The sequence below is a fragment of the Schistocerca americana genome, chromosome 7 (assembly GCF_021461395.2).
Source record: "Schistocerca americana isolate TAMUIC-IGC-003095 chromosome 7, iqSchAmer2.1, whole genome shotgun sequence".
Classification (NCBI taxonomy): domain Eukaryota; kingdom Metazoa; phylum Arthropoda; class Insecta; order Orthoptera; family Acrididae; genus Schistocerca; species Schistocerca americana.
In genome coordinates, this window is record NC_060125.1 from 407,854,163 (window position 1) to 407,879,767 (window position 25,605).

At 44.6% G+C, this 25,605-nt stretch overlaps 1 pseudogene; it reads left to right on the forward strand.

Annotated features, from left to right (window-relative positions):
• Window positions 1-20,416: 20,416 nt before the first annotated feature.
• On the forward strand, window positions 20,417-20,534 carry LOC124623253 (annotated as a pseudogene).
• The last annotated feature ends 5,071 nt before the right edge of the window (window positions 20,535-25,605 follow it).

Here is a 25,605-nt window from a genome sequence, read left to right on the forward strand (position 1 = left end):
TTTGTTGTGTACGTTACAATTTCTGTCTTTCCTATTTTTCCCTCCACCAGCCCATTTAATATTCGGCAGCCTAATGTACAACGACACCTCAAACTCCTACATTTTCTTCTTTTGGAGTCTTTGCATAGCCCAGTTTGTAATGCTAATTCTGAAAAGGACGTTCATTTTGTTCTATCACGTCGGGACTTTCCAGAAAACACGGACCTATATGTTAAATATTTGCATAACTGAAGCATAAACATTAAAATAAAGTTACTTTCAAGGTCTGCATTTTTATACAGTGGCAGAAAACACTACAACAGCCACATGGATTCTGTTCTGTGACACCAATATGCATACTGAGGGGTTGTAGTGTTAGTGATTCATTTACTTCGGTCGTCGGCGAGTCCCGACTGTGCACCCTCTGCTTTGACCTTGCAGACAGTGACTGTTTAGAGTTGAACAGTGAGAGTTGTTTCAAGGCTACAACCACGTCCCACTGACGAATACGTACACTCGTTGAACAGGAGCGATTCTGCGTGGCATGTATTCGTAAATCCTCGGTAAGTTTCCGGAGGTACATGGCACCAGCTGTTATGCACAGGTTACATAACTCCCATAAATTACGAGCCCGATGTTTGTGGATGCCGAGCTAGCGCTCGATAACGACCCAGATGTGATCCATCGGGATCCGATCGAGCTAATTTTGTGGCCAAGGGTACAAGTTTTTCACTTTGTTTATGGTATTCAATAATGTGATGTGAGCTCTGTATTGTCACGTGAAGTGTCATACTTCATATTTTTGTATTCTGGACGTTTTTCAAACAGCAGTCTTCAATAGTCGATACGTCATGCCACAGAGGTTCTGAGTACAAGCAATGTGAAGTTCAGTTGCCGTTAGCATACTCGTTGCCAGTATAGCATTCTGCGAGTGGTAGATCAGAGACTCGGGTGTCGGTCACGCTACTGGCCGATCTGGAAACCGCAAACAGAGCACAAACATATATAGGATCATGAACTTGAAAATATGATTTGGTAAATACTGATTTGAGAAGTGTGAAGAATTTCAGGTAATGTCGTTGCTGCACTGCTAGCTTGCGCGTAATTTACGATGCGTTTGGAAAACGCACAGTTTGAGTGCGGTTTTTCTTGATTGGTTTGGGTTAGTAAGTTTCATTGTTCAGACGCGAATCAGGAAAGTTATAACTTGACCTCAGAAGTTATAGATTTTTCCTCTCGTTTGCAATTCTAATACATTAAAACGCCAAAGAAACTAGTATAGGTATGTTAACATGCAAAATACGGTGCTGCGGGCGGCAATACCTATATCAGAAAACAAGTGTCTGGTGCAGTTGTTAGATCGGTTACTGCTGCTGCGATGGCAGGATATCGAGATTTAAGTAAGTTTGAACGTGGTGATACAGTCGACGCACGAGGGATGGGACACAGCATCTACGAGGTAGCAATGAAGTGGGAATTTTTCCGTACGACCACATCACGAGTGTACCGTGAATATCAGGAAACCGGTAAAACATCAAATCTCCGACATCGCTGGGGCTGGAAAAACATCCTGCAGGAATGTAACAAACGACGACTGTAGAGAATCGTTCAACGTGACAGAAGTGTAAACCTACCGCGAATTGCTGCAGATTTTAATGCTGGTCCATCAGTAAGTGTCAGCGTGCGAGTCATTCAACGAAACATCATCGATATGGGCCTTCGGAGCCGAATGCCCACTCTGTACCCTTCATATTACACGATACAAGTCTTTACGCCTCACCTAGGCCCAACAACACCGACATAGGACTGTTGATAACTGGAAACATTTTACCTGGTCGGACGAGTATAGTTTCAAACTATATCGAGCGGATGGACGTGTACCTCATGAATCCATGGACCCTATATTCAGCAGGGGACTGTTCCAGCTTGTGGAGGCTCTGTAATGGTATGCGGCGTGTGCAGTTGCAGTGATATAGGTCCCATTATACGTCTAGATATGATTCTGACAGGTGACACGTACGTAAACATCCTGTCGGATCACCTGCCTCCATTCATGTCCATTGTTCACTCCGACGGACTTGAGCAATTCCAGCAAGACAATGCGACACCCCATACGTCCATAATTGCTACAGAGTGGCTCCAGGAACACACTTCTGAGTTTAAACACTTCCGCTGGCCACCAAACTCCCCAGAAATGAACATAGTTGAGCATATCTGGGATGCCTTGCAACATACTGTTCAGAAGAGATCTCCACCCTATCGTACTCTTATAGATTTATGGACAGCCCTGTAGGATTCGCGATGTCAGTTCTCTCCGGCACTACTTCCGACATTAGTCGAGTCCATGCCATGTCGTGTTGCGGCACTTCTGCGTGCTTGCGTGGGCCCTACACGACATCAGGCAGATGTACCCTTTCCTTTGGCTCTTCGGTGTAATTCATTTCATGATAGAAACATATTTCTTATAGAAAGCGCTATTTTTGCAAAATTGCTCGAAGTTGTTAAGGAATCAGGGTTTCGGTATAGTTTTTGAACGCTAATTTCTTTTACATCATTTCGCCTTACGAAAATTTGGTTTTGAAAATTTGAGTCGCATCACTGCACTGAGCTTAAGAAAGCTGCATAAAGGTGATGCATCATCTGCTGAGCATAGTTACATTTTGGATTGCATTTCACTGTACAAGGTTTTCTTTTATTCAGTTGGTTTGTTGCTGAACTGTATTTTTTATGTTCGTCACTTCAAGCAGTACCGATCACGTGGACATCCCAAGGAATGAACTAGCTGACCGTTTGGATAGAGTGGCATTCCATTCCATTTCATGACTCCAGGTACATATGTGTTGATACACATCGAATTTCTCTTTGCCCAAAAGTGGAATGATACCTGATGCGCTACTGCTCTCAGGAATAAACTCCGCACAATCAAGAAAACTGCAGCAGTTTGGCGGTCTTCCTTCCATTCCTCTCGGAAGGAGTCCACTGTCTCATGCCATGCACGCATCGGTCATACTAGGCTGACCCATTGTTTTCTTTTGCGTACGAGCCACTCCCACAATGTGGCTGTGAAGCCATACTAACGGTATCCCATATATTGGTGGAATGTCCCCTTCTTTTGTCCCTTGATACTAAGTATAGCCTTCTAGATTCACTGTCTTTAATATTGCAGACGGTTCACGGATGGATGAGCTGGTCCTCAGTTTCCTATGTGAGAGTGGCTTTTATTTTCAGACATACGGTTTTGCTTTACTCCTGGAGCAGGGGCAGGGTGGTTGAGGTTGGGGCCTCTCTTCGTTTTTTCTACGTCTGGGACTCATGACCGTACGAAGACTGCTCTTTTATCCCCCTGTTTTTCCAGTTTTAGATTTCGCCTACCCTTTTATGCCTCCTAGTGTGTGTTTTAGCTTCCTCGCTTTATAGTTTGACGCGTCTGAGTGTATGCGCCCACTTTTAACGGACCCTTTATTTCACTCAAGTAACTTTTGAATCGCGGGACTGATGACCTCGTTAAATCAGTCAAGCAGTACCGAGTTCCCTTTGCTACAGGTCAGATATGAAAGTTTATTACGGCTGGTTTTACATCACAGACAGGACAGTTAAATCATTCACAGTTAAAGATTGCATTTAAAAATTAATATCAGGCTCAGTTTAGATGAAGATCAATTCAGATTTCTTATACAGACATACCTCTTCTTACAGGTCATTGTTACATTTGCGTGTGTATCATTTTGTGTTCGGAATTTTATTTAGTCAGTTTTCATACATAAATTTGCAGGAAACTCTTTGAAAAGCATTTTGATATTTATTCTTTCAAAATTCAATTAGTAATTCTATGTATCATTTTTATTCTATGTAACTCTTCAAGCTTTCCCGGCGATCTAATGACATCTTGGGTTGTCGGGTGTTCTGCCGGATATCAGCGTCGTACTTGCACGATATTTCGGTCACGTAGCTCGAGACCTTCATCAGGTGCGACCTGAGACTGAGACTCAGGTCGCACCTGATGAAGGTCTCGAGCTACGTGACCGAAATATCGTGCAAGTACGACGCTGATATCCGGCAGAACACCCGACAACCCAAGATGTCATTTTTATTCTGTTAGCTTTGTGTGTTGGAACTGTAAATCACATGTTGTAACGTCACAGCACAACATGGAATTTCACAGGACAGTTTCTTATGTTTACAGCTGTAGGTCTTGTAATTAATTTGGTTGAAGTTAATTGCAACGCAGTTAAACGGTTTCAGTTAGTTTGGTGACTCATTTTAACAGATTACGTTACTTTATTACACCACTTGCATTGTTCAACGTTGCAACATAGGCGCACAAGAAGTTAAACACAAAAAACCGCTTCAGTTCAACACAGTTACACCCTGAAGACCCAAAGAAACTGGTACACTTGTCTAATACTGTGTTGGTCCCCGCGATTTCACAGAGGTGCCGCATCACGACGTGGCATGGGCTCGGAATGTCAGAAGTGGAGCTGGAGGGAATTGACAACATGAAATCCTGCAAGGCTGTCCACAAATCTGTAAGAGTAGGAGGGGGTTTAAACTCAGAAGAGTGTTCCTGGCACAACTCTGTAGCAATTCTGTACGAGTGGGGTGTCGCATCGTCCAGCTAGAATTGACCAAGTCCGTCTGAATGCACAATGGGCATTATTGGATACAGGTGATAGGACAGGATGCTTACGTACGTGTCACCTGTCAGAGTCGTATCTAGACGTATCAGGGTTCCTATATTACTCCAACCGCACACGCCCCACATCATTACAGAGCCTCCACCAGCTTGAACAGTCCCCCGCTGACATGCAGGGTCCATGGATTCATGAGGTTGTCTCCATACCCGTGCACGTCCATCCGCTCGATACAATTTGAAACGAGACTCATCTGGTCAGGCAGCATGTTTCCAGCCATCAACAGTCCAATGTCGGTGTTGTGTCGTGTAGTCATCAAGGGTACATGAGTGGGCCTTCGGCTACGGAAGCCCATATGGATGATGTTTCGTTGATTGGTTCGCAAGCTGACACTGAAATTTGCAGCAACTTGCTGAAGGGTTGCACTTCTGTCACGCTGAACAATTCTCTTCAGTCGTCGTTGGCCCCCGTCGTTGGAGGATCTTTTCTCCGGCCGCAGCGATGTCTGAGATCTGATGGTTTACGGAATTCCTGATATTCGCGGTACACTCTTGACATGGTTGTACGGGAAAATGCCCACTTCTTCGGTACCTCAGAGATGCTGTGTCCCATCGCTCGTTCCTCGCCTATAACACCACGTTCAGACTCACTTAATCTTACTAACCTGCAATTGTAGCAGAAATAACCGATCTAACATCTGCGTCAGACGTCTTATACAGGCGCTGCCGACCGCAGCGTCGTATTCTGCCTGTTTACATATCCGTGAATACGCATCCCTACACCAGTTTCTTTGGCACTTCAATGTAGGTTGCAATATTCAACTCACTATATATACTTTTATTCAGAAAAGTTACAACACGTCAACTTGAGTTCTGTATCATGCTCCTAAAACCACCGTAACACGTTTGTGGTCTTGTGACACGGACAGTTATTCTTAGGAAGATGCCTCGCTGTCGGAGATGGTATCAAGCCTGTAGGAATGAAGCTTGTCAGCAGTGATGTTCACGTAGTAGGCAGCTGTTCGCTCGACTACTACCAGGCGTCCCATCGAAGCCGAGGTGAATGTAACGCACAGTGTAGTACTGCCCTCATCCGCCTGTGTGCTTGGCGCGGTGCATGTTTCGAGCAACTGTACACCTGAATGACCAGCTATCCGGACTCGAGCTGGTTTAACAAGAAACATGATTCACCCGCCCAGGCGACTTGTTTGCACTGATCCACGGTACAGTCTCGGTTACCTCGTGTCCTCTACAGAGTAACTAACGACGTCATTAGGCCAGCATGTGAACTCGTTTGGATCGTCTATTGCAGAGGCTCACATTCAACAATTTGCACTGAACAGTGTGCTCCTAATCACTTACGCCTGCAACAGTACTGTACTCTGTCATCCTTCACAGATCACCACCTACCGTGCTTCACAGAGCAGAGAATCCTACGACCTCTACGTCTGTGATGAGTCATGGGCGACCAACACCTTGTCACTCATTCATCTTTTCACTGTCCCTCTACCACTTTCAGTAGATACTCACGACAGTAGCACGTGAACAGACGACTAGCTTCGCCGTTTCCGAAATTCTCGTACTCAGGCTCAGGGCCGTAGCAATCTGCTGTTAAGCAAAGTCGTCTATGGCATGGGAATTCCACATTTGCGGCCTGTATCGCCAATAGAATCATTTCTCATTCTTTTCTATTTGTATCCTTTCCTTGCAGCTCACAACGCCACCAGGCGACATTCAGTCTCTCGGTTGGCTGTATTCATAATATTTTGGCTCATGAGTGTGTACTTTTCAGTATGCTAACCCAGGTCGAACCGATGCCTCGTTTCCCAACTGCTTTTAGTACAGATTTCGATAAAAAACTGAGTCACACGGTTTCTCAGTAGATCAGAACCACAGAGAAGGTGGAAATTATACGATTTCTCCGTTCGATAAACAACTTTAACGACTTTTAAACGGTTCACTGTAATTCATTCAAGACCAAAGGAAATTTGTTCCTTTACCTCATTAAAATATAATGTTTCAAATCTTGCGTAGCGTCTTTTGCTCGGAGCGAGACGGGATCCCGTTATCGTACTTCAGACATGCGTGGAAGGGATCCTTGCAGACAATCCAAAGTTTCTTTGTGAAGTGTGTAATGTATCAAGTCTGAAACGTATCTGAATTCTTCGATACGACAAGTATCGGTAATTTCATTTTATAAATCAAAATGTTCCTATAAAATTATAAGCTCTAAAATTCATTATGTTATGCATAGTTATTTATATCTTTTGCGTTTAGAATAAATTTGAAGTTTTAACATAAGAACCTGTAAATTTAAATTTATTAAGTCTTCCTAAATTCATTGTGCAACACAATTAAAAAGGCCACTTTTTCGAAACGTCTTAACTATCTCATATTGCGACGCAGAAGTTTGACATTTGGCTCAGAGGTGCCTACAACCTTCCTGTGTAAAAGTGCAAAAGCGTGGCGCTCTGCAACGTTTCTCTTGGGTTTCGGCCGCTGTGGCCGAACGGTTCTAGGTGCTTCAGTCCGGAACCGCGCTGCTGCTACGATCGCAGGTTCGAATCCTGCCTCGGGCATGGATGTGTGTGAGGTCCTTAGGTTAGTTAAGTTTAAGGAGTTCTAAGTCTAGGGGACTGATGACCTCAGATGTTAAGTTTCATAGAGCTTAGAGCCTTTTGAACCATTTGAACCCTTGGGCTTGTGGACGCTTCAGAAACGAATGTGTCGACACCCTTCTTCCCTTGTGGTGTTGATTCTCAAACATTTCGCAGTCGAAAATGACAGTTCGCAAGTGCGATGAGCAACAAACGACGTTCTTTACGGTCTTTGACCCTGCTGACATGGTGGGGCTGCGACACCCCCTGAACGTAATGTGACCTCTTAGGAGCATACCACGACCGCAGTTTTTCATCTGGTTTACAGGGTGGCATCATTAGAGGACTTTCGAAGCAATTTGATCTGAAACAGGAAAGAGTGTTTATGTTTGTCTGCCCTCATGTTTTGCGCCCTACTTTGGCGTGATCGTGCGGGATGTAACATTGAAACGTGCATGAATAGAACAGCAGAGGGTTACTGTACGACCCTCAGTTTGGCAACCCCTTCGATGCAACCCGCGCACCTCTTCGGTCTCTTTAAAAATGTACCTGTACCGCGACAGTCATTCATTGATTCCTAGGCGCCGATGTGACAGGCAACCATTACGACACACCTCAGCTGAGTGGCATTAAGTCGCTTACTTAGCGCCTGGTGCCCGCGTGAGAAATCTAAGGGATGTCGAAAGGAATGCATGCCATGCCGTCTCGTAGGAATCAGTGAATGGACGTCTCCATACAGGAATATTTTTAAAGTGCCCAACGAAGGTGTATGGCTGGCTCAAAGGGTGCTTTTATTCATGCACGTGTCAATATCGCACTCCCACGTGATCATAACGCAAGAGGGCGTAAACACCCTTTCTTGCTTTGGATCACGTTCCAATTTCGTCGAATACTTCTGAACCGCCCGTAGTGGTTCCACCCTGTACACCAGAGCAAAAATTGGAGTCTCTCAACACTCCAAAGGGGTCAGATTACATTAAAAGAGGTTGCAGCCCCACTGTCCTTATATAAAGGTTGTATCGTCCGGGAGGTGTTGAAAGTTGTCAAGAATGTCGTCCTGTTTTTCATCGCACTGCGAATGACCGCTTTTGACCGTGAAATGTGTGGGAATCAACGCCCCAAGGGAAGGGGTGACTGGTTACGCTTTGCTTCGGCTTGATAATAATCTACTGGTCTAAACCGGTACCATTGAGCATAAAAATAAACAGCTGAGGACATCTACAACGAAGTTTCAAATTATTTGACAGCTGTAAAGCCTCACCGCATCACATATCTACATTCCGTTAATAACTATAAGAAAAATTGAAAATCAAACGTTTGTTGCCCCCGTAAGCCTTTAGCTAGTAAGACAGCGACAGTAAAACAGTAACAATAAGACAGTGAATCATAACCATGAATCATGAACAATGAACAGCCGTTTAGCAATATAGACGCCCTTATCTTGAAAGTGTCTTGCAATGTGGACAGCTTGTCGGTTGTCGGGCAATGTTCCATGACACTTGTGGGTAGGTGAATTCTCACTTGGACGATTGCATTGTGAAGGCTGGACTGCTGACTGGCGTACCGGGAACATCTGAGCACTAGGTGATTTTGATCTGCCAATTCTGAAGGGTGAGCTTCGAAATATGGAGAGGTTAATTGCAATCCCAAAGAAAGCGGGTGTTGACAGATGTGAAAATTACCTGACTATCAGTTTAATAAGTCACAGCTGCAAAATACTAACACGAATTCTTTACAGACGAATGGAAAAACTGGTAGAAGCCGACCTCGGGGAAGATCAGTTTGGATTCCGTAGAAATATTGGAACACGTTAGGCAATACTGACCCTACGACGTGTCTTAGAACATAGATTAAGGAAAGGCAGACCTACGTTTCTAGCATTTGTAGACTTAGAGAAAGCTTTTGACAATGTTGACTGGAATACTCTCTTTCAAATTCTGAAAGTGGCAGGGGTAAAATGCAGGGAGCGAAAGGTTATTTACAATTTGTACAGAAACCAGATGGCAGTTATAAGAGTCGAGGGGCATGAAAGGGAAGCAGTGGTTGGGAAGGGAGTGAGACAGGGTTGTAGCCTCTCCCCGATGCTATTCAATCTGTATATTGAGCAAGCGGTAAAGGAAAGAAAAGAAAAATTCGGAGTAGGAATAAAAATCCATGGAGAAGAAATAAAAACTTTGAGGTTCGCCGATGACATTGTAATTCTGTCAGAGACAGCAAAGGACTTGGAAGAGCAGTTGAACGCAATGGACAGTGTCTTGAAAGGAGGGTATAAGATGAACATCAACAAAAGCAAAACGAGGGTAATGGAATGTAGTCGAATTAAGTCGGGTGATGCTGAGGGAATTAGATTAGGAAATGAGACACTTGAAGTAGTAAAGGAGTTTTGCTATTTGGGGAGCAAAATAACTGCTGATGGTCGAAGTAGAGAGGATATAAAATGTAGACTGGCAATGGCAAGGAAAGCGTTCCAGAAGAAGAGAAATTTGTTAACATCGAGTATAGATTTAAGTGTCAGGAAGTCGTTTCTGAAAGTATTTGTATGGAGTGTAGCCATGTATGGAAGTGAAACATGGACGATAAATAGTTTGGACACGAAGAGAATAGAAGCTTTCTAAATGTGGTGCTACAGAAGAATGCTGAAGATTAGATGGGTAGATCACATAACTAATGAGGAGGTATTGAATAGAACTGGGGAGAAGAGGAGCTTGTGGCACCACTTGACTAGGAGAAGGGATCGGTTGGTAGGACATGTTCTGAGACATCGAGGGATCACCAATTTAGTATTGGAGGGCAGCGTGGAGGGTAAAAATCATAGAGGGAGACCAAGAGATGAATACACTAAGCAGATTCAGAAGGATGTAGGTTGCACCAGGTACTGGGAGACGAAGAAGCTTGCACAGGATAGAGTAGCATGGAGAGCTGCATCAAACCAGTCTCAGGACTGAAGACCACAACAACAATACGTCGACACAGCAGAGATGTGCAGTATAACACCCATGCTCATTTCGCATTCTAATTATTCATATAGTACTCTGAGGTGAAAAAGTCATGCGATAGCTTTATGCACGTCTACACATGGCGGTAGAATCGCGTACACAAGGTGTAAAAGGGCAGTGCATTTGCGGAGCTGTCATTTACACTCAGGTGATTCACGTGAAACGGTTTCAGACATGATTGCAGCCGCACGACGGGAATTACATCTACATCTACATTGATACTCCGCAAGCCACCCAACGGTGTGTCGCGTATGGTTCGCGGGAAGAACGACTGTCTGAAAGCCTCCGTGCGCGCTCTAATCTCTCTAATTTTACATTCGTGATCTCTTCTGGAGGTATAAGTAGGGGGAAGCAATATATTCGATACCTCATCCAGAAACGCACCCTCTTGAAACCTGGCGAGCAAGCTACACCGCGATGCAGAGCGCCTCTCTTGCAGAGTCTGCCACTTGAGTTTATTAAACATCTCCGTAACGCTATCATGGTTACCAAATAACCCTGTGACGAAACGCGCCGCTCTTCTTTGGATCTTCTCTAACTCCTCCGTCAGACCGATCTGGTACGGATCCCACACTGATGAGCAATACTCAAGTATAGGTCGAACGAGTGTTTTGTAAGCCACCTCCTTTGTTGATGGACTACATTTTCTAAGCACTCTCCCAATGAATCTCAACCTGGTACCCGCCTTACCAATAATTAATTTTATATGATCATTTCACTTCAAATCGTTCCGCACGCATACTCCCAGATATTTTACAGAATTAACTGCTACCAGTGTTTGTTCCGCTATCATATAATCATACAATAAAGGATCCTTCTTTCTATGTATTCGCAATATATTACATTTGTCTATGTTAAGGGTCAGTTGCCACTCCCTGCACCAAGTGCCTATCCGCTGCAGATCTTCCTGCATTTCGCTACAATTTTCTAATGCTGCAACTTCTCTGTATACTACAGCATCATCCGCGAGAAGCCGCATGGAACTTCCGACACTATCTACTAAGTCATTTATATATATTGTGAAAAGCAATGGTCCCATAACACTCCCCTGTGGCACGCCAGAGGTTACTTTAACGTCTGTAGACGTCTCTGCATTGATGACAACATGCTGTGTTCTGTTTGCTAAAAACTCTTCAATCCAGCCACACAGCTGGTCTGATATTCCGTAGGCTCTTACTTTGTTTATCAGGCGACAGTGCGGAACTGTATCGAACGCCTTCCGGAAGTCAAGAGAAATAGCATCTACCTGGGAGCCTGTATCTAATATTTTCTGGGTCTCATGAACAAATAAGGCGAGTTGGGTCTCACACGATCGCTGTTTCCGGAATCCATGTTGATTCCTACATAGTAGATTCTGGGTTTCCAGAAATGACATGATACGCGAGCAAAAAACATGTTCAAAAATTCTACAAGAGATCGACGTAAGAGATATAGGTCTATAGGTTTGCGCATCTGCTCGACGACCCTTCTTGAAGACTGGGACTATCTGTGCTCTTTTCCAATCATTTGGAACCCTCCGTTCCTCTAGAGACTTGCGGTACACGGCTGTTAGAAAGGGGGCAAGTTCTTTCGCGTACTCTGTGTAGAATCGAATTGGTATCCCGTCAGGTCCAGTGGACTTTCCTCTATTGAGTGATTCCAGTTGCTTTTCTATTCCTTGGACACTTATTTCGATGTCAGCCATTTTTTCGTTTGTGCGAGGATTTAGAGAAGGAACTGCAGTGCGGTCTTCCTCTGTGAAACAGCTTTGGAAAAAGGTGTTTAGTATTTCAGCTTTACGCGTGTCATCCTCTGTTTCAATGCCATCATCATACCGTAGTGTCTGGATATGCTGTTTCGAGCCACTTCCTGATTTAGCGTAAGACCAGAACTTCCTAGGATTTTCTGTCAAGTTGGTACATAGAATTTCACTTTCGAATTCAATGAACGCTTCACGAATAGCCCTCCTTGCGCTAACTTTGACATCGTTTAGCTTCTGTTTGTCTGAGAGGTTTTGGCTGCGTTTAAACTTGGAGTGGAGCTCTCTTTGCTTTCGCAGTAGTTTCCTAACTTTGTTGTTGTACCACGGTGGGTTTTTCCCGTCCCTCATAGTTTTACTCGGCACGTACCTGTCTAAAACGAATTTTACGATTGCCTTGAACTTTTTCCATAAACACTCAACATTGTCAGTGTCGGAACAGAAATTTTCGTTTTGATCTGTTAGGTAGTCTGAAATCTGCCTTCTATTACTCTTGCTAAACAGATAAACTTTCCTCCCTTTTTTTATATTCCTATTAACTTCCATATTCAGGGATGCTGCAACGGCCTTATGATCACTGATTCCCTGTTCTGTACATACAGAGTCGAAAAGTTCGGGTCTGTTTGTTATCAGTAGGTCCAAGATGTTATCTCCACGAGTCGGTTCTCTGTTTAATTGCTCAAGGTAATTTTCGGATAGTGTACTCAGTATAATGTCAGTCGATACTCTGTCCCTACTACCCGTCCTAAACATCTGAGTGTCCCAGTCTATATCTGGTAAATTGAAATCTCCACCTAAGACTATAACATGCTGAGAAAATTTATGTGAAATGTATTCCAAATTTTCTCTCAGTTGTTCTGCCACTAATGCTGCTGAGTCGGGAGGTCGGTAAAAGGAGCCAATTATTAACCTAGTTCGGTTGTTTAGTGTAACCTCCACCCATAATAATTCACAGGAACTATCCACTTCTACTTCACTACAGGATAAACTACTACTAACAGCGACGAACACTCCACCACCGGTTGCATGCAATCTATCCTTTCTAAACACCGTCTGTACCTTTGTAAAAATTTCGGCAGAATTTATCTCTGGCTTAAGCCAGCTTTCTGTACCTATAACGATTTCAGCTTCGGTGCTTTCTATCAGCGCTTGAAGTTCCGGTACTTTACCAACGCAGCTTCGACAGTTGACAATTACAATACCGATTGCTGCTTGGTCCCCGCATATCCTGACTTTGCCCCGCACCCGTTGAGGCTGTTGCCCTTTCTGTACTTGCCCAAGGCCATCTAACCTAAAAACCGCCCAGCCCACGCCACACAACCCCTGCTACCCGTGTAGCCGACACTGAACGCAGAATGGTAGTCGCAGCTAGACACTTGGGGCATTAAATTTCGGAAATCTTTAGGGGATTCAATATTCCGAGATCCACAGCGTCAGGCTTTAGCTCTCATCAAGTACAACGCAGTTGCCGACGGCCTTCACTTAAACGACGAGAGCATGGGCGTTTGCGTATAGATGTCAGTGCTAACAGACAAGCAACACTGCGTGAAATAATTCCAGAAACCAATGTGGCACGTACGACGAACATATCCGCTGAGGTAGTGCGACGAAATTTGGTGTTAATTGAATATGGCAGATGACGGCCGACGCGAGTGCCTTTGTTAACAGCACGACATCGTCTGCAGCACCTCTCGTGGGTTCGTGATAATATCGGTGCTATCGCAGACGACAGGAAAATCGTGTCATGGTCAGATCAGTCCCGATTTCAGTTGGTAAAAGCTGATGGTTGTGTTCGAATGGGACACAGACGCCGCAAAGCCATGGACCCAAGTTGTCAACAAGGCACTGTGCAAGCTGGTAGTTGCTCCATAATAATATGGGTTGTGTTTACATGGAATGAGCAGGATGCTCTGGTACAACTGAACCGATCTCTGACTGCTTGGAGACCATTTTCAGCCATTCATAGATGTCATATTGCCAAACAACGATGAAATTTTTACAGACGGCAATGAACCATGTCACTGGGGAACAGTTGTACACGATTGTTTTGAAGAACATTCTGGACAATTCGAGCGAATGATTTCGCCACCCAGATCACCCAAACGGAGTCCAATCCAAAATTTTTGGGGCAAAATTGAGGCCTTTGTTCGTACAAGTATTCTGGCCCGGCAACAGTTTCGCAATTATGGACGGCTATAGAGGCAGCATAGCTGCCTATTTTTGCATGGGAATTGCAACGACTTGTTCCGTCTACCTAGCTGAGTTGCAGCACTACGTAATATTAGGCGGTATCCCACGAGTTTTGTCACTTCATTGTACGCCGCGAATTTTTGACTTGGAGTACAATAATCATTTAAGATTTAAAGGTTGGATCCTTGCGAAGAAGCCCCTTCTCTTCTTCTGAGACGTCAGAATTGTTGCTGTTGCGTCAGGTCAATACAGAAGACGTCTTTAGCTGTCTAATCTCCATGGACGAGTAATTTGTATATCACTATGATTGCAAGCGAGCAAAACTAACACTCAAAACATATGGAACCACTACTGCGGAAAAAGGCGAAGACCCAACCCTGTGGGGGAGAGATAAGCTCGTAAGGGTCAAACTGTCACATGATCATACTTGGCGTTGAAAAACTACCATAGGCTATCGTAGACTACCACAAGTAAGCGTAGAAATGGTAGTTTTCCTTGTGGATTTGGTAAGGTAAGCCAACGGCCTTGCCGCAAGGGTAACAACGGTTCCCGTCAGATCACCGAAGTTAAGCGCTGTCGGGCTGGGCTAGCACTTGTATGGGTGACCATCCTTTATGCCGAGCGCTGCTGGCAAACGGGTTGCACTCAGCCCTTGTGAGAACGGGTTGCACTCAGCCCTTGTGAGGCAAACTGAGGACTACTTGATTGAAAAGTAGCGGCTCGGGTCTCGTAAACTGACATACGGCAGGGATAGCGGTGTGCTGACCACATACCCCTCCGTATCCGCATCCAGTGACGCCTGTGGACTGAGGATGACACGGCGGCCGGACGGTACCGTTGGGCCTTCGAAGGCCTGTTCGGACGGAGTATAGTTTTTTGATAAGTTAAGGTCATGCCCTCATTACCTACATGCTGGGAGCGTTGCATTGCTATCGGCGTTACCTCATAACGATCACTTTTTTTACGTAAGCGATCAGTGTCTTAATAGATTCCGCTAAAAGCTAAAAGCTAAAAGCGATGAACTGTCTGGAAAATGAGTAAGTATATATAAAGGGCCGGGTAACCTATGAAACATTTTTGTTCTACATAGTTATCCTGCCGTCTGTTACTTAATAACAAACAGTATTTAGGGCAAAACCGAGATTGTCAATGTTAAATTCATGTTTCATTCGAAAATTGTTGATTCGTAACGTGAAACAGAGGAACGTTGTAGTAAAATTAAAGAATAAAATTAAAGTAAACGATACAGATTTATCATACCCTTGGGACAACTTTTTGTGGCAAAAGAAAACAACAAATTTTGGCACTTTTTTCAGGTTTTCGCCTATTATTCGGAAAAAGAGCATTAAATTTTGCGTCGAATGATCTATTCAAATGTCAAAATCGGTACAGTCGTTTGGCCGCAATCAGTTGTCAAAGTTCATTCATTTTTACCATCTTAGGTAAAAAGTCGGCTCCAACGCCTGTAGCTCAAAAACGGGTGCTCCAAATGTAAAATGCGAAGTTATAAAATAAAATCTCATGTTACAAAAGCATCTAGTTTTTCAGTTTTAGACACTATTAAGCGTTCCTACACTTGAAAGTCAAAGTAATTCCGTTTTGTTGTTTTTCTTTTAAGTCATAGTTATTCAATGATACGAAATATGCAATAAGAAGACGGCTCTCTAATAAGCACATTTGTATTCTCTATGTGTATCTTTTTAATTTTCTTCATTCATTTGTAATTTTATTTGTTTTTATCCATGTCTTAATTGGTAAGAGTGGGTTGCTAATATGAAACCCAAGTACATAGTAATGGCCAATATGGATTTACGTATTAAGTAATACAAGAATTCGTACAAATGAACAAATAAAAGGGCATGATAACATTAAACAAACTATTTAAATATCATAGATTAACATTTTATCAACTTTTAATTCCATCGCGGTGGTTTGGGAGACTGCAGCAGGTCCAGTCCAGCGTCCAATCTTCAGGATCCACTGTGGCAGCTTCACCAACTTTCTCATCCTGGGACAACTTATTTCTCTTCCCCATCCTTATCAAGCTCAGTTTCTGAGACGTTCTCGTATGATAAGCACGTCGAACAGCAGTCCAGTCCAGATCTGCGACGTCTGCATACTGCTGTGCATCCCGTTTTGCATGTACAGGGCCGGCCAGGGTGGCCGAGCGGTTCTAGGCGCTACAGTCTGGAACCGCCTGACCGCTAAGGTTGCAGGTTCGAATCCTGCCTCGGGCATGGATGTGTGTGATGTCCTTAGGTTAGTTACGTTTAAGTAGTTCTAAGTTCTAGGGGACTGATGACCTCAGAAGTTAAGTCCCATAGTGCTCAGAGCCATTTTTTTGCATGCACAGGAAACCATCCTCAGTAGCGTACGTGGTGCCGCATCTTTCGTCATCGTCACGGGAAAAAAGCTTCATAAGTTTTCATCCAGTCCCACTGGCATGAATCAGTCTTCTTCCCCAGCCAAGAATGCACTTGACGTTAGGATCGCAATGATACCACCTTGCTGCGTCCGATGTTGGCGGCAGCCTCTCACGATTGAAATATTTTCTCGGGTCAGACTTTACAAAAAGCTCGTACCGGAGCTCGTCCAAAGTCGCGCAGTTGGAATTCCCATACGCCGCTAATATCACCTATTTTCCTTCTTGTACTCTTAAGTCTCGAGAGACTGAGGATTAAACAAATTCAGCAGCTTGCACTTTGAGGTGTGCTGTTGCTCCGTAAGGTTTGGTAATTTTCGTTTTCCTTAGCCTAAAACAAAAATAAAAAAGGTTGCCAGTGAAGGTATGACTGAAAAGGGCAAACCCAGTGTGTAAATTGAAAGAATTACTGGAGTACCCCACTCCTGCTGATTTCCCTCTTCCCGGTTTATGGAAGTAAAGGTTGTTGTAGTTGTTTTCTCGACGCCTTAGGAGAACAAGCACGCCAATGTCCTCGCATACGATTGCCACACTGTCAGAGTCAGCAACTTGGGAAATTGCTGTTTCCACAGTTAACGGATCGGCATCTTCTTCTGCCTATATCACATGAATGCCTAGATCTTCAAACTTCCTCGTGAGCATAAAAATCAAGTGGTTCTTGTTGCTCTTATTTGCGAGAAACTTATATTGTGCGACTGCAGCATTTGAATCTACACCGAAAATGATATCTGATGGAGAGCCTGGTGTCTTTGACGATATCTTCCAGAAGATTTTTTTCCCTTTTGCGAAGCATCAGTTGGGTAGACAAAAATTTAGAAACTGAACGCCTTCTTTCTCAATCAATGTTCTTGTCAGACTCCACAGCTGTGCAGAGAGAGACTACCATGATTCCTCACATGGCAAGGGCAGTATTCGACCCGACAATCGCGCAGATGTTAAAATCGGCGTTATCAGAGATGAACTGGATGAATCCCTCACTGGTTGCGTCACGATGCTCAGGTCGTGCAGTCGAGGACGTCTCAAACAGGGAGACTTCTATTTCGGATGTACGAATCCAAATGCCCTGAGAGCGTTGACAATAATTCTTGATCCGAGTATTTTGTACATGAATGTACTGAGCCCAATCAGTACTGAGGACAGAAATGACCGTGACCTTACTGCTGCATATGATGAAGCAACACACTTTTTTCATTTATGTAGAGTTCATTTTGACTTACAAAAATCAACAAAATGGAATTATTTTGACTTCCAATTTTATGAACGCTTAATAGTGCCTAAAACTGTAAAACTAGGGCCTTTGTAACATGAAACTCCGTGGTCAATAAGTTTTCATTTGAAGTAGCCGTTTTTGAGTTATAGGCAATGGAGTCGGTTTTTTAGCTAATAAATGAAATTTGAATAGGTCACCCGGCGCAAAATGTAATTCTTGCTCTTTTTTTTTTTTTTTTTTTTTTTTTTTCCACAAAATGTTGTCCCGAGCGTTTTGGAGGTCGAAAACTTGGAATTCAACGTACTGTCACCTATACACGCAAGGTAAAAAAATGAAATCTTCTCCCTCATTTGTTGCAAGCAAAGGGCCTTTTCTTGACGCTGTTACTAGGCTACAACGAGAAGGTAAAATAGAAAAAAAAAACGCAAAACAAAAATGTATCGATCATCACTTCAATACTTCGCCGAACTTGTATAAAAATATTTATGTTATTCATAAACCCCTTTCGCATTTATCAATAACAACCGAAAACATTTACCTTTCGTCACGATGAAGAACGTTATATTCACTACGAAATAACAACAACAATATATTACTTGGCTAGGTTACATAAAAACGCCGAAGTTAAGCTATCAACTAATTTTTATTACTTGTAAAATGCAATTTTTATTTTGGAGGGATATAAATACACAATGGACTAACACTGAATGATGTGTTGTCCTAAGTGTGGGCAAAACAAGAAAACAAACAAACAAACAAAAAGTAAAGAGAAGTCGTCGGTTAACGTTTTCTATTTGACACATTCATTTGTTTCTTTCTACCAATTGTACCAATACTACCAGTACTGCTACCATTTACTACGTTATTTATGTAGCGTATCAAAACTACTGAACTGTAGTTTTGGCTGAGCGCAACTCTAATCATATTACTGAAATCTTCTGACAAGTTTATGTGAGGTCAAAAAGAACTGACGCGGGAAGCTGTTCAAGAGGTGCTTTTGATCTACAACAACGTCCCAGATCATTCTACGTAGGACCAGCCACAGATGCCGCTTCTTTTGACTTGCGTCACACCTGTATTCTCTTGACATGGAACCCTCAGGATCATTTCCTTTCCCTCAGACGGAGAAGCCATTTTATGACTGCCATTTTCAGACTGACGAAGAAGTAAGTTTGGACGTGGAACGTTTTCTTAACAGCAAAAACACTGACGAAAAAAAAATCGACACCAAGAAGGAGTTGTGTGACGTAAACTTGGTAGGCGGGTTTCTATATCTGAAAGCCATGTCTATTCAAATATAGCGCTTGTCGCATAAGAGTGGCTCTAGTAGCGCAAATTCAGATTTACTTGAAATATACGCTGTAACGACTGTGAGCGTTCATAGCCTTTGAGATTGGACGTGCCATTTAAGGCGACAAAGATGCCATTATCAACACCTCACTGCATTTGAACAAGGTCGTGTAACCGGGCTAAGAGAGCCTGGATGTTCCTTCTGTGATATTGCAGAAAGACTTGGCAGGAATGTGGCCACTGTACGTCACTACTGGCAGCGATGGTCACGAGATGTAAAGTGGCGTGAAGAACGGGCAGCCAGCCGCTGTGGCCGAGCGGTTCTAGGCTGCCGGCCGGAGTGGCCGAGCGGTTCTAGGCGCTACAGTCTGGAACCGCGCCACCGCTACGGTCGAAGGTTCGAATCCTGCCTCGGGCATGGATGTGTGTATGTCCTTAGGTTAGTTAGGTTTAAGTACTTCTAAGTCAAGTTGACTGACCACCTCACATGTTAAGTCTCATAGTATTTAGAGCCATTTGAACCATTTTTGAAGAACGGGCTTCGGACGGCCACCTGGCACTACTGAAAGGGAACACTGTCGTCTTCGGCCGTTCGGTGTATGGATTTGACGCATCGTACTCCATCTGCAGCAGCAGTGTGGTCAGTATCAGGTACGACAGTGACACAGCGAACTGTTACGAACCAGATACTTCAAGGACAGCTTCGAGCCAGATGCCCATAGCGTGCGTCCAAGACCACACATCACCACCATTTGCAGTTTCAGTGGTGTCTAGCGAAACTTCATTGGAGGGCAGGGTCGAGGTCTGTTGTGTTTTCTGATGAAAGCTGGTCCTGCCTTGGTGCCAGTGATGTCCGTGTGTCGGTTAGAGTACCGTTCTGCAACCAACCTGTCTGCGTGCTGGACACACTGGACCTATATCTGGAGTTACGGTCTGGGGCGCTATTTCGTATGACGATAGGAGCTCTCTAACGGTTATCTCACGCACCCTGACTGCTAATTTGTTCATCAGCCTGGTGATTCGACCTACTGAGATGCCATTCTTGAATAGCATTCCAGAGGTGATTTCCAACAGGATAATGTTCGTTCACATACCGCTGTTGTAACCCAACAAGCTCTACGGAGTGCCGACTTCCTGCTCCATCAACAGATCAGCCTCCAATTGAGAACCTAAGGGACAACTCCAGTGTCATCCACAAACAGCATTAACCTACCCTGTATTGATCGACAAAGTCCAACAGGCAAGGAACTGCATCCCACAAAATGACAGCCGGCTCTTGTACAAAACAATAAATGCACGTCTGCATGCTTGTATTCAACATTCTGGCGGTTACACCTCTTATTAATGTACCAGCTTTTCACATCTGCAACGGCCTTGCCGCAGTGGATACACCGGTTCCCATCAGATCACCGAAGTTAAGCGCTGTCGGGTGTGGCCGGCATTTTGATGGGTGACCATCCGGGCCGCCATGTGCTGTTGCCATTTTTCGGGGTGCACTCAGCCTCGTGATCCCGATTGAGGAGCAACTCGACCGAATAGTAGCGGCTACGGTCAAAGAAAACCATCATAACAACCGGGAGAGCGGTGTGCTGACCACACGCCCCTCCTATCCGCATCCTCATTTGAGGATGATACGGCGGTCGGACGGTCCCGATGGGCCACTTGTGGCCTGAAGACGGAGTGCTATTTCACATCTGCTATTGCTATCTCGCGCTTACTTCAACCTGTGATCTTGCAATGTTAATCACTTAAATATGTTACCTAGACAAATGCATTTCCAAATTTTTTTTGGTGCTGCGATTTTTTACCGACAGTGTAGTTATTCACCGCCAAGCCAAAACCTTATTTCACTGTCGAAAGTACGACTGGCATTCAGTACGTGATGTAGTAAATTTTTTTCTGAAAGCAGGTTGGCTTTTTTCAGGAATTCAGTACACCATATGATTCCCCACTCTTCTGGCTGAAAAACTCTGTTTTTCAACGCAATCTCCGTTAAATGTGATGGCCTTACGTCAGCTTAACCGGAGGTCAATAATTTGCCCACCTTCCACATATTGCTTCCCCCAGAGTACATCCTTTTTTGGGTCAAACAGATGGAAGTCTGAAAATGCGAGATCCAGACAGGGTGGATGAGGAAGCACAGTCAAATGAAGTTCTGTGAACTCCTCTCGTATGCGCAGACTTTTGTGTGGCGTTGCGTTGCCCTAGAGAACGAGAAGTTCTTTTGCATTTTTGTGACGACGAACACGCTGATCGCTTTTTCAGTTTTACAGCTGAGTGCGTTTGGCCGGCACGCGGAAGATCGGCCAAGTTCGTTCGACCTTGTTGCGGTGAAGCTAGACGCCTCAGATGGAAGTCTGAAAATGCGAGATCCAGACAGGGTGGATGAGGAAGCACAGTCAAATGAAGTTCTGTGAACTCCTCTCGTATGCGCAGACTTTTGTGTGGCGTTGCGTTGCCCTAGAGAACGAGAAGTTCTTTTGCATTTTTGTGACGACGAACACGCTGATCGCTTTTTCAGTTTTACAGCTGAGTGCGTTTGGCCGGCACGCGGAAGATCGGCCAAGTTCGTTCGACCTTGTTGCGGTGAAGCTAGACGCCTCTCCCGACGGCTCACCGTGTTTTTGTTCACTGCCAGGTCTCCGTAGACATTCTACAAGCGGCTCTGTTTTTCCGCCAAATTAAACACAATGACAGCTCTCTGCTTGGAAAGCGCCTGCGCTACAGACGCCACTTTGAAGTGTAGTGCCACCACCTTCCGAAACTTCATGAAACCATAGGGGCTGAAGCAGAAATACTCCGCAACGTCCCACAACAGATTCCACATTTGTTCAATGGACACTGACTGAGAAAAAAGTGCTACATTGCATATTTAATGCCCCTCGTATATGGCATGGAGTGCTTATAATTAAACTGACGGTGTTGCGAGTGCTGTAGGGTGGGCTATTCACGTCACTGAAACATCTTAGGTACGTTCATTAATGGATGAGTTCGCGGAGTATGCTAAAAAAATAATAGGTGAAAATATGGCACTATAACCAGCCAGAATGTGATCTGGGTGCAGGGAAAAAAGAGGAACGATGAAACAGCTGATAACGGTGTTCTGGAACGTTTATCACGATTGTGCGACAATCACCAGTCAGAACATGTGTTCAGTACCGTCTTCAAAGTCTGATCATACTGCATCAGTAACACAGAATGATCAACATTTCATATCCCCACAACCAGAAGTCACGTGGATTTAAGTCGGAGGATCTAGAGGATCAAACATCTTGAAAGTGACTAGAGATGGTGTAGTCACTAGCGAAGATTTCTCGAAGCAAAACCTTCACTTGGCAAGCAGCTTGTGATGTTACCCCATCTTGCATGAAAATAAAGATGCAGCTACAGTTTTGTTCTTCCAAAGCTGGGACCTCGTGCTGCACAACGTGTAGATATCAGTGTACTAACCTACCCACGAGATGTCATGTCCTCGAAGAAAAACGGACTGAGAAACAAGGAACTTATGAAACCACGCCTCACAGTCACATTAACTAAGTACCAACATGTTGTGGAGTAGAACCCCATATGCGACGGTTCTGCGCATTCACGACACAGTGCAGAGCAGACTGAGCCTCATTTGTCAAAAGATTATTCCCCAGAACATGTCATCGATTTCTATGAGTGTCAGAAAATGAAGGCCAGAGTCATGGCGATGTAATCTATCTTGATGCTTCACTAAGAACACATTCCGAATTTTGTAGAGATGCCAGTGGAAAGTGCGCCGCAATATCTTTTGAACTGTTGACCTGGAGAGAGTCAATTTCTGTGTCACAGCTCGAGTACTGGCTGCAGCATTTGAGGCATGTACTGCGAGGTTTATCAACAGTTGCCATGGGAATGGGCCGTGTCCCTCTCCCCGCTGCACCACCTAATTCACCTATTTCTTCAAATTTCTTGATCGTATTCCTTGGTCCATTTCTTGACATGGGGCCTCCTCGCAGTTGTTTCTATCAACGATATCCCTGCATTACAGTGCTGCTATTACTGCCGTTCTGATAAAAAATCTTCCCAGCAGTGCACGGTCTTTCTTTTCAACAGTTCTCGCGTTTCATACAGAAAGCTTCAACTTTCGTGCCCCTTACACCCCTTACACCAAAAGTCACTTCACAAAAGAAATCAACATGCGGCGCCAATCGACAAATAGCTTACCGACATCAAAACAGGAAACATTTGACATTCTGACCGCTTATAGTGCCATATTTTCACCTGGTGGCAGACAAAATAAGTATTATTTCTTCGGTATACTCTTCAAGCGCACTGATCAATGAACGTACCTACCAAGTTTCAGCATCCTGCGATGTATACAGCCTGCACTGCATCACTCGCAACACCATCAAATCATTTATAGCTGCTTGGTACACTCAAAAAGAAATGAGCTGGAGGCCATACAAGGAAAACCGCTAAAGAGATTTTGTAATGTCATTGTTTGCGGAAGAAGTTTCGGACCCTAAAAAACGCTGAGGTCCCAAACTTGCCGCTAGAGGAACACAGGCCCACACCCACGTGACGACAGAGTGAGCACTTACACGTGTCGACCATTCACTGCACTCACTCACAGAAATAAGGTGAGCATAACTGTTGCCGAATTTTTGTGGACAGCCTTGGATTTCCTGGGTGGTGGCGACATTGCATGCTTCCACAGGAAGCTTAGTCGTTTTGACTCGGGTTCGAAGTGATGATTCTGTATCTCGGCTCCAGCATAGCGCTACGGATGTCAAAGAGAGACTCTCATTCTGCATTTCTGTACCGGATCAAACTGCGATGTGCTCATCGGGGAGAGACTTAGCGACATTTCATCGACTAGGGACAACCGTCCTTCTCTGAATCGCTTGCGTCACCCCTTGACCCTTGCAACGGACATGCTGTGCTCTCCGTACACTTGTTCCATTCTTCGTTGAATTTCCATCCCCACCCCCACCCACACTCCCACCAGTGCCAGGACACACACCTTTTGGAGTTGTTTTGAAGCGACCATTTCATGGTTTTCAGCACGACTGAGTGCAGTTGGTGGTAGAAGCATGCGCGTGCTCACAGTGTCGTCACGTGTTAGTGCATCCATGACCCTCTACCGGTGAGTTTCGGACCGCAGCGTTCTTACAAGGACTGCACCCTTTTCTGCAGGCAGTGGCATTACGATCCTTTCACAAGTTATCATTCTATAACCAATGGCACGTTTCTATCCGAATGAACCTTGGTTGTAGCATACAATGAGGTGGCAAAAGTCATGGGATACCTCCTCATATCGTGTCGGACCTCCTTTTTCCCGGCGTACTCTGCGTGGCATGAACTAAACAAGTCATTTGAAGTCCCCTGCGGAAATATTGAGCCATACTGCGTCTATAGCCGTCGATGACTGTCAAAGTGATGCCAGAGCAGGATTTTGTGCAGGAACTAACCTCTCTATGATGTCTCATAAATGGTTCGATCTGGGTGGCCAAATTATTCACTCGAACTACCCTAATGTTCTTCAAACCAATCGCTAAGAATTGTGGCCCTGTGACATGGCGCGCTGTTATCCATAAAAATTCCATCAGTGTTTAACTGAAATTGTTCTCCCAGTAGCCGATTATAATCATTTTCCGTCAGTGTTCGGTTCAGTAAACACAGTACACACCATTACGGAGCCACAATAAGCTTTCACAGTGCCCTGTTGATAGCCTGGGCCCATGACCTCAGCCGGCCGAAGTGGCCGTGCGGTTAAAGGCGCTGCAGTCTGAAACCGCAAGACCGCTACGGTCGCAGGTTCGAATCCTGCCTCGGGCATGGATGTTTGTGATGTCCTTAGGTTAGTTAGGTTTAACTAGTTCTAAGTTCTAGGGGACTAATGACCTCAGCAGTTGAGTCCCATAGTGCTCAGAGCCATTTGAACCATTTGAACCCATGACCTCCTGGGGTCTGCGCCACACTCGAACGCTACCATTACCTCTTACCAACTGAGATCGGGACTCCTCTAACCAGGCCATAGTATACCGTCGTCTAGGATCCAACCAATGTGATCAGGAGCCCAGGAGAGGCACCCCAGGTCAAGTCGTGCTGTTAGCAAAGGCACTCGCATCGGTCATCTGATGCCATAGCCCCTTAATGCCAAATTTCGCCGCACTGTCCTAACGGAAACGTTCCTCTTACATCCCTCCTTCGTGTCTTCGGTTATTTCACGCAGTGCTGCTTCTATATAGGACTCACAACTCTATTCAAACGCCGCTGCTCTCGGCCGTTAAGTGTTGCCCGTGGTGAGAGGTAATGCCAGGAATCTGGTATTCTAGGCACACGCTCAACATTGTGGAGCTGGGAATATCGAATTCCCTAACGATTTCCGAACTGGAATGTCCCATCCGCCTAGCTTCAACTACCATTCCGCGTTCAGAGTCTGTTAATTCCCGTCGTGCAGCCATAATCACTTCGGAAACCTTTTTACGTGAATCACCTGAGTACAGATAACAGCTTTACTAATGCACAGCCCTTTGCGCTCATCGCTATCCCATGACTTTTGTCACCTCAGTCGTTGGCGCTG